The sequence below is a fragment of the Lucilia sericata genome, unplaced genomic scaffold, assembly GCF_015586225.1.
Source record: "Lucilia sericata isolate MDLA Ls3-8-SP2 unplaced genomic scaffold, ASM1558622v1 Contig000079F_arrow, whole genome shotgun sequence".
Lineage (NCBI taxonomy): Eukaryota > Metazoa > Arthropoda > Insecta > Diptera > Calliphoridae > Lucilia > Lucilia sericata.
In genome coordinates, this window is record NW_023994112.1 from 61,151 (window position 1) to 72,221 (window position 11,071).

The following is an 11,071-nucleotide window of genomic DNA, read 5'->3' on the forward strand; positions in this document are numbered from 1 at the left end:
TTCCTCGACATGTTTTTTCTTCTAAATTCATTCATTTTCTTTTAGACTCAATTTTGTTTTTGTTTAAAAATTGTTCACACTTTTTTTCGTGTATTTTTATTAACTTTCTCTAAAAGTAGAAAATTAAAAAAATAAATAAATAAAAAAAAAAATACTATTAATTATACGCTAAAGGTGTGAATGAATGAATGAATGATGAAAATGCAAGTTTGTTGTTTTTTTTTTTTATTTTAAAAATAAATTAAAATTATTTTTAATTTTTCTTTTTCACACGATAATTTATACAAACAATCTATAAAAAGAAAATGACCATAATGATGTTGATTTAATTTTTGTTTTAATTATTCATTTTCTTGAGATTGTTTTTTATGGATGCATGTTGTGGCACGTCATTATTTATTTTTATCTACAGGTTTTCTTTTTGACCATAAATTTATTAATTAAAATAAATTCACACAATGTATATAAATCGTTTTTAAATATAAAAACACTAAGTGACAAAAGCTCTATGGGCCCATTATAAATGGTATGACATTTGTTCTTAATATGATTGTAATCGTATTAGTATGATACAAATTTCTTCATCATTAAAGACAACAATTTTTTTATTTTTATAATGTGACCTTTTCTTTTAATATATTTTCACTTAAAATATTTATTATTTGTTTTCTTATAAGCAAAATTCTGTGACCTCTATTTTAACATCGAGAAGCTACTGTTTGAAAAAAACAGATGTTTTGACGATTTCATCGGAAGTCATAAATTAGCAAGACCACATTCACAAAAATATACATTTAGAACACATAAAAAATTGTGTTCATTTTTAAAATGTTTGTTAATTTTGAAATAATTAACACAGGAAAATTTCCACAGAAAAAATTATGAATTCAGCTGTACCGAATATTAGATACCTTTTGATACCCATCATCAAATATTAGTTTTATTTCCATGATAACATGTCCTTTCATCAGTCCACTACAGGGCGAGTTAGAGACGACCCACCATCGACCCAGCCAAATACTCGAGCTCTATATTCTCTCACAATAGTTGTCCTGTTGCGAAATGACAGAATACATGAGACCAATCCTAATGTATAAACCGACAAGTTTGAAGAAATCACTGGTTTTGAGTAAATGGAGTGTTCCCAACATTACAAACATTTGCTTTCTCAACCAGAAGAAACATAAGCATTCGTCCCATCTTCTAAAAACTTACTCTAAGTTCATTACTCATCCTTTTAAAGACAGCGCAACCACACTACTAGATAGCTTTGTTGATGACTGAAGTACCGATCCTTTATAAGATTTATTTATTTGATACATGAATATACAGGCCATGTTTGCTTGATGAAGACCCAATCTTGGTGTATTGCAATCCGGGGTATAGTCTGCCAGGACTACAAACTGGTAACGTCAATTCACTTCTCGGTCTTTCCTTGGAATTATTTGACATGGGATCGAACCAGAGAACCATATAATCTGGAACTAGTTAGTGTTAAGTTTATATGACACAGGATGAATGTAGGAGTATACGGATCTCATCCGCCCGTATACCTAGAGTAATTCTGTCATATATTGTTCTCTTATGAGGGTGTCGGATGATTGAAAAGTATGCAGGGTATCTTATACAAGTGATACCATTGAATTTTCCTTCCTTGTCCAGGTATGTTCAGTAAAACTCTGTTCATACCAGATTTAACATAGTGTGTTCTCTGTGAGAAAGAACAAAGTCCTCGGCTTATTTGATGGATTCATACTTCGGTCTACCGGTTACGTCTCTAGGTGCTCTTGCCGACTCAAGAGAGGCCAGATGGGATGGTTGCAAATGGAAGTGATGATTTTACATCTCGGAAGTTAAGCAACGGGGCAGCAATGGTGAGAGATTCGATAGCTCGAGTACTTAAGCAAGGTGCTTGTACATGGACCGGCACATCCATGTACAAAAATTGCCATCTTCGTATAAGATACACTGTGGTGGTGAGTCGTCACCCAGTCGTTGAAAAAGATGACCGTCAAATAAGGCCAACACGGCTGGTGTTTACGTAAAGCACATCGACATTCATACTGGCCATCCGCAAAAGTGACATTATGTTTGAAGTTAGATATAGCAAATGCGACAGTGCTCAAAATTCTTTAAAAGTTTTTTTAATATACTCAGTTAGGTCATGAGTGTACTAAATATGTTATATAATTTCCAGTATGAAAATTTAATTCTTTTTTAAATATCGGACACAATTTTTCTTCAACAATTTATAACAATTTTATATTTTTATAAAAGTTATCTACCGAATTTGTCCTATTTCTATACCTACCATCAAAAAAGATGGGGGGTAGGTATATTGATTTTGTCATTCCGTTTGTAACACATCCAAATATTGGTCATAGACCCACAAAAGTATATATATTCTGGGTCCTCATTAAATTCTAAGACGATCTAGCCATGTCTGTCCGTCCGCCCGTCCGTCTGTCTGTCTGTCTGTTGAAAGCACGGTAGAGTCCGAATGGAAAGTGCTAGAGGGTTGAAATTTCACATAAATATTTCTTATAGGTAAGGTTTGTTTAGTATTGAAAACGGGCAATATCGGTCCACGTTTTCGGATAGCCCCCATACAAGTGGCCCCTCTAAAAGCAGTTTTAACAGCCATAACTTGTTTAAAAATACGAATATAGCGATGAAATTCGACATAAGTAAGTTCCTTGTGATCCAAAATTTTATGAGGATCAGTCCATAATTGACCCTACCCTCCATATAAGGTCCCCTTCAGAAAATGACTTTAACGCTCATTACTGGCTTAAAAATACTAGTATATAGATGGAATTCGACATAAGTAAGTTTCATACGAGTCAAAATCTATCTAAAAAATTTTATGTTGATCGGTCCATGATTGACCCTACCCCCCATATAAGGTCCCCTTCAGAAAATGACTGCAACGCTCATTAATGGTTTAAAAATACGAGTGTAGCGATGAAATTCGACACAAAAAAATGTAATACGAACTAAATTCTGTCTACCAAATTTTATGAGGATCGACCCATAATTGACCCTACCCCCTATATAAGGTCCCCTTCAGAAAATTACTATAACGCTTTTTACTGCCCTAAAAATACGAGTAAATAGATGAAATTCGACGTAAGTAAGTTTCATTCGAGTCAAACAAGGTTTGATGGTGGTTATATAAGATTCGGCATAGCCGAATATAACACTCTTACTTGTTTTTATCAACATTTCAATTTTGGACCACTTGTTCTAAAGTACCAAAACTGGGACCGGAAAACTGATAGTAGTTTTAAAAATATTTTACTGTGTTCCTCATTTATTCCTCAAGTATTTCCCAGAACCCAAAGAAATGTCTTGTTTTCTTGAGTCTCTAAAACTAAGATTTTTATCAAAATTTTGTTAAGTTTGCACATAAGTAAATTGCTTTATTTCGATAAGTGGATTTCGTTAACTTAGCCATCAAGAGGTGCAAGTAAGTTTTCCACAGGCGCAGACTTCCATGCTTACGAATAGTTTGTATAGTTTTATTTAAACTTTAAGCTAATAAATCAATGCGTAATCTAAACAATAGAATCCATGAAAATTTAATTAATTGAGTTTATAATATATTTTGAATCTAATACATTTGTTCCATAATTTATGAGGTATTTGTTTATAGAATCCTAAAACTAAAAAAAAAAATGTTTTCGATTTCATATGTCTATTACATCAAAGATTCTAAATGATTTATTTAAATATTTATTTATTAATTAATTTTTCAAAAAGTACTTATGTAACGTGTCACTTTTTTATTCATTAATCTCATAGTTAAGTATTCCATGATTTCAAACACTTGTGCGCTGTTGAAATAACAAAAAAGAAAACACATCTCTTGAAGATGTCTGCATTATTCCTTTGCAATTATTTTTGAGTAGGTGTTCATTACACATATTCATTAAAATGATGATTACATATCTACATGTTTATAATACCATCTAATTTCAAATTTTTATACTGCATAATTTTCTTTTCAATCAATATGTAAAATAATATATAACGACAATTTTATATGTCTTTCATTAACACCTACAAAAGTGTTCTTCACACCATTTTGACAAATTATATATGAATTTCAACAAAAATTTCTTTTTAAGATATTTTCAATATTAATTCTTTAAATTGTTTTTCAAACACACTTTGACTGTGTGAGCATCGTCTCAACGAAATTCTTAAAATAGCATCAATGTTTGAAAAGACAGCTGCTTCTAAACATCAAACAAGAGAAAATAGAATAAAATTAAAAACAAAAGGGGAAATAAAAGATTAAAATAAATAACATTAGTATTGAGCTAAATAAATATTCTAATGAGAATGATTATGAAAATTTTAGATTCATAAATATTAATATGTTAAATGGAATTAAAAGAATTTTTTTCTGTTTATCAGAGTTTTTTGTATTTTTAACCAATTTGAAATCTAATGTTAGGGTAACAAACAACAGGGATGGAAAATTTAATGATATAGTAGTTTTATTTCAATATACACAACATACTTAATACTTTTTCTATATATTAAACTTTTGCTAAGTAGTCTAAAGATTAAAAGTACGAAGTACCAGGCACCCATCTGCTTATTTTAATTTTTCTTGTATCACTAATATTGGGTAAGATAATTAAAAAAACCTGTTTTACCCGTTTTTCCCCTTTTTTAGCCCTAAATGTACAACTTTCCAAAAATCCTTCTTAGTGGATATACAGTGGATTGCACTAAAGTTAGTACTATTGGATAGTTGGTCAGACACAGATTTTCAGCTCTATCGGTCAAGAACTGCCGGACTTATAGGGGGTAAAAGTTTGACATTTTGGTCATACAGGGTATTATTCAAATGAGTGTAACTTTTCACCTATTGGTCCTAGAAAAAATTGTCCAAAAGATTTCAGATAGCTATTTTTCATTCTTTCCTGAATTTGTGTCCGCCCTACTATCCCATAGTACTAGTCTTGGTGCAAATTTCATCCAAATCGGAAGACATCGATTTTTAAAGTTGGCTCACTTGACACGAAATTCGCCATATGTATATAGATTGACTAGTATTTTGATTGGTATTTTTAACAGTCTTGACTAGTCTCGTAAAGAATAATAATTAGACTTGTCATTAGCCATGTCAATAGAATAATCAGTAGATTTGTGAATAGACTAGTCCAAAGACTGATCAATAAAACAATATATAGAATATTTTTGTACAAATTCATCCGCCACTGGGTCTCCCCTTCACTCCTCTCTTGAACAGACTGATGGGCAGACATTATTAGATCATCTTAGACATTATTAGATCATCCGACTATTTACTTTATAGGGTCTATGATCGATATGTTTTTATAAAGAAAGAAGTTTGATATTTAAACATTATTTTGGAAACATCTTCGTTGCACATATCATCAATTAGTTTTCAACAATTTTTTTATTTTATTTTTTTTTTTTTTTTGTTTAAATAATTAATCTTTTAGAAATTTTGTTTTATAGGAAACAAACAAGATAAAACTTTAATAAATGCAATCTAAAAAACATTTTCTCTACAAAACTTTTGTTTCGTTGATTAATAAAATGTTTCTTATCACTTTGCTTTAAAAAAATAAGTAAAAAATCATGTACAATTCTAGCATCTGTTAACCATATTTTTTGCTATTTTAACAGCTAAAATAATAAAATCACTGGTTTTCTTAAAAAATAAACTTTCATGTATGGGCATTTTTTATACATCTTGCTGCATACTACACACCAGTAATACATGTTCGAGATAATAAAATAATTTTTCTTCTCATGTACTTTTCTATTTTATGCAAAAGAAAAGTTTAATTTAAATAAAACATACATTTAGATATAAAAGTTGAATAATTCTTTGTGTTACTTACTTTTTTTACTATAAAAATGGAATAGATATAAGTCGTTGCCTTTTTTTTATTTTCTGCAATAAATATAGAAAAAAATATCTTCTAGTTAGTAAAAAATTCTGGGGTGTAAAAATATATGTATGTGAAAATGCATACATAAATTATCTATGAAGTTGATGTGATTACAGTAAAGCTGCTAAAGAAATGAAAAGTTGTTTAAACAACTCTGAAAATTCGGAAAACTTAAGCCATTTCTATCAGCAAATGATAACATTACATCTATATTCATAATAAATTTTTTCCATTTGTTCATCTATTTCATCTATACTGTACTGTACATATTATATACAAGATATTAAACCATAAAAAATCTACAATATATTGTTATATACATACTTATGTAAGTATGCATGCACAAACATGCATGCATATATTTATTTTGCATGTAATATTTCTCTTTAGATAAAAGAATCCTTATAAAAAACGTATTTGTGGCAGCATATGTGTTTTGCATTGAATTAAATAATACATACATACGCATATGCATTAAAATTAACAAAAGAAAAACTATTTCTAATTGATTACTTTAAACTTTAAACAAAAAGTAACACGTCAGCATTTTTTGCAAAAATGAACGGAAAGGGTGAACAAGAAAACAACTCATTATTATATTTGCTTTTATTGCATACATAGGTAGGTGATAAAAAACAGAAAATTGCTTTCATTGTTTCCGTTTTCTTCAGATATTATGTAGCACTATATAACTACATAACCAATATATATGTAGATTATGCTGTGAGGTATGTCAAAAATCAGATCACATTGTTGGTAAAAGAGTTTCGAAAAAATATATATTTTCTGCTTTATACCCTTAACTTTCATGGGAAGTGTATAAATCGAAGTGATTTACATGAAAACCTGCCATTATGACTTTATTTTACGGTGGTACTTTTACAACCACAGGGTGTGCATTGCTGTCCCGTTGCGCAACTTTCGAAATACAAAAACATCACTTCGGTTTACAACCACTCAGGTCTCTGTTCATTCGACAACAGCACCTAGATACGTGGTAGATTGAAATACGAATCCATCAAATAAGCCAACGACATGTTCTTACTCACAGAGAACACACTGTGGTAAGTCTGGTATGAACATACAGAGTAAACCCCAAACATACCCTGACAAGGAAGAGAAATTCAATGCTGTCACTTAAGATACCTTTCATTGATCACCATTTAACCCAGCACACTTCTGTTTTATCTGAAATATTCATAGAGTAAAACTTCCGATACATACGAATTCATATACCTACATCCATCTCGTCACATGCTCTTGACACCAACCCATTTCCAAGGCTTAGTCCCACAGTCACTCCTCTGCTGGGTATATGTTGTCTAGGTAACAGCACCGAACCAAATCATAGACTTTACCGTATTTTAACCAATATTCTCTTCCCGCGAGTTTGGTTTTAAAGCACAGCCATCACGTACACCTCGAAGAGACCTTTCCAATAACCGGGACATGATAAAGTCCAAAACTCTGCCCTGTTGATTACCAGTTCCCGTGGTACTAAATTATTAGGCTCCCTAGTTTGAACCTAAATCAAATCATTCCATGGAAAAACAGAGGATATATTTGACACGACCAGTTTATAGTCTCGGTAGACTAGAGTTATAGGTGGTACCTCTTTTCCCCCGGATGCAATAACATCAAGACGGGGAAGATCATCAAAGTGGTTGTTGTATTTTCTAGTCGAATAAAACATGTCCGTCAGTACGATAGTCAGTCTATCTAGCTGTATGCTTTTTTAATCAATTTTCTGAAGAGCCCAGATATCTTCAAGATCGAAGTCTTCAATATTTATATCAAACATGCTCTCATTTTATCTAAAATCTGCAAGAATGATTCATAAGTAATGAAGATATGAACAAACCAACCCATAAAATATTGTCAAACAAGTAAGAAAGTATAGTCGGGCGTGGCCGACCATATGATACCCTACACCAGTTATGAATATTAACTGTGATTTATTTTTCATAATAAAGCATTTATCTTCAATATTCCCTTGTTCCGATACATTTAAGCAATTTATGGATGAAAAACTAATTTTCTGAAAGAGGCTTTATATGGGGGCTAGGGGCAAATATGGACCAAGCCCTATAAAATTTTGTGAATATATTTATATTTACGTAATATTTTATTGTGCTGAATTTCATCGCGATATTTGTGTTTATAAGTTAATTTGGAACATTCAAGTAATTTTCTGAAGGGGACTTTGTATGGGAGCTAGGGTCAAATGAGGCCCGATCTTTATGAAATTTGGCAGGGTCATCAAGACTTCTATAAAACTTAGTTGTGCAGTATTTTATCGATATATCTGTATATTTAACATAATCTCAGAAGCCCTTTTCGGGGGGTTCTGTTCTATGGGGGCTAGGTGAAATATTTTAACCATTTTCAATAGGCTTCGTCCTTGGGTCAAATAAAACGTGCGTGCCAAATTTCATCCAATTATCTTGAAAATTGCGACCTGTACCTTGCGCACAAGGTTTACATGGACAGCCAGCCAGCCAGCCAGACGGACGGACGGACATAGCTTAATCGACTCAGAAAACGATTCTATGCCGATTGGTATACTTTAAGGTGGGTCTAGGACGAATATTTTTGTATGTTGCAAACATCAGCACAAATCCAATATACCCTCCCCACTAAAGTGGTGTAGGGTATAAAAATACGAAGTTTTTAATTTCATAAGAAAACAAAGGAAAACAACATGCATCTCATACATATGCTGTTGTTCTAGTTAGTTATTATACATTATATGTTTACGACGGTGACGCATACATACGATTCGGAACAACCGAATAAAGCTCGCTTACTTATCTTGTAAGTTGTGTATGACGCAAAGAAATAGCACCATCCTATTGTTAAATCACCATGACGTATTATTGATACTAATTACAATGAAGTTGTGCAAAATAATAACAACAAAAATGTGTTTTTTTCTAGTATTATTCATAATAAAATAAATTAAATTCGTGAAATTTATAAATTTCTTTATTAAAATTTTTTCAAATTTACATTTTTTAGCACTAACACCAACTCCTACTAAAATGTCTCATATTTAAATCTACTATTTTCCACCCAAATATCAGTTTATTAAACCTCAACCACAAACACAAGTTGTTGTGATTCTCTATATTATTGTATAGAAAAATAAACCGCAAAACAATAGTTGATCATATTGGGCTATAATTCAAGTCAAACTGTCATGTCCATTTTATGCTAAATGCCTGATAAGGGACTAAAGTCCATACCAATTCACTCATGCGTGGGGCAACAGTGGTTGATTGTGTATATAAATAAATTTATATTTTCAAAGAAATAAAAATAAACCCAAAATGCAAAATAAAAAACGAAAAAATAACAACAAAACCAACTAAAATATATTTGTAGGATAGAAAGACAAATAAGCAACAAATAAGAGTAAAATGCCTTCGAAAGGTCAATATCACTTATGAACAAAATAAACATGAATAAAAATAAATGAAATACAAAATAAAATAGAGCGCTACTAGCGGCTATAACGAATCGTAAGTACTCTGCCAGTCAAGCTGGAGTTACTGAAGTAATGATGAGGGATCCTATTATATATATGATCGTAGTGGTTATTTCTCTTTAGTTTATTTGTGATTACTTCAAATTAAAGTATAGTTATTTGAATTGAAACTATATTATATTTTCTTTGCATACATCGGACACGTTACATGCGAAACGTCCAGCTTATATACTCTCATATACCATGAGTACTGTTTGAGGGTATTAAAAAAATATTTAATATTATGCCAAATAAAATGTAAAAACTAGGCATTTATTAAGGTATCAACACCATAAATACACACATATACACTATTCCTTTTTTATACCAACATGTGTAAGTATTTATTTATATTTTTTGTTAGATAAAAACTACCGGTTGTATTCCTTTTACACACATATGCGTATATGTATATGAGTGTATGTGAAGGCCTATGTAGTTGTTTTGTGTTATAGTTTTATATACTTCCTAGAAGTTCCATTTTTGGTACACATATAATTTTGCTGATTCAGATTATCTTCAATATACATAATATTTTTTAATATTTAAGCTCCAATGGTTACTTGGAAATTTAAAATAATTTGTAATGTATATGGAAGCTTATTTGAGGCATATAGTTATTTTCTTTTGGTAAAAAAAAAACGTAATTAAGAATAATTGGAACAAAATTTTAAAAATCCTAAAATGAATTTTAGAGAAATTTTTATACAAGACTGAATAGCTTTAATTTTTTATTATATGATAAAAAAGTAGTAATATCGAACTGTGACAAATTTTATATAACATTATAAACCTTAAATGTTTAACTGAAAAAAGAACAAGTCGGGCATGACAGACTATATGATACCCTAAATCAGTGTTGTTGGTTGGTTGGTTAACGTGGTAGTTCACTGCGCGCGAACAGTCAAGTAGAGTCGAAGAGACTCCGTTTTGAACGGGCCTCTCCACTCGTCAGATGTAGTATTGCATAGTATTAGAACCAGCCAGTGAGAAATCTCAAGATATCATTAAGTTTAGATCCAGATATATCACCAAGATTAGATATGAAGAAAACTGTTATATTTAACGTTTAAAGCAGGGCATTCGCAGAGAATATGGAAGACCGTTTCTTCTTTCTGTCTTTGCAACTGCGACAGTGTTCATCGAAGGGTAGCCCAAGCCGACTTCTTGTGTTCCTTGTTCCCAGTGTCCTGTTATTACTGCTATCAAGAAAGCTTGTGCGTTTCTCATTGAAGGAGGGCCACAATATCTTGGCCCCTTTACATGTGTCTTGGCTATTCCACTTATTTTCAGCCTTTTGAAGATGTAATCTCAAGATACTACTTTTGATAAAATCTAACGGGGTTGCTACTGAAACGGCGTTGAAGATATCAGGAGAGATCCCGTTCTGGCAAGCTCATCTGCCGGTTCATTTCCATAATAGTCCCTATCCAAACAAGGTAGTATATGACATGGCAGTATATGAATTTAATGAGAGAAGTGCTGCTGGACTATCGACAAAAATTGGGATTGGATAGTTGGTTCAAGATTGGAGGTAATTGGCTTATAATCTTAGCGTGTCCATGTGTTCTTGATTTCCAACTTCCGTGTTCTTGATTTCCGCTTC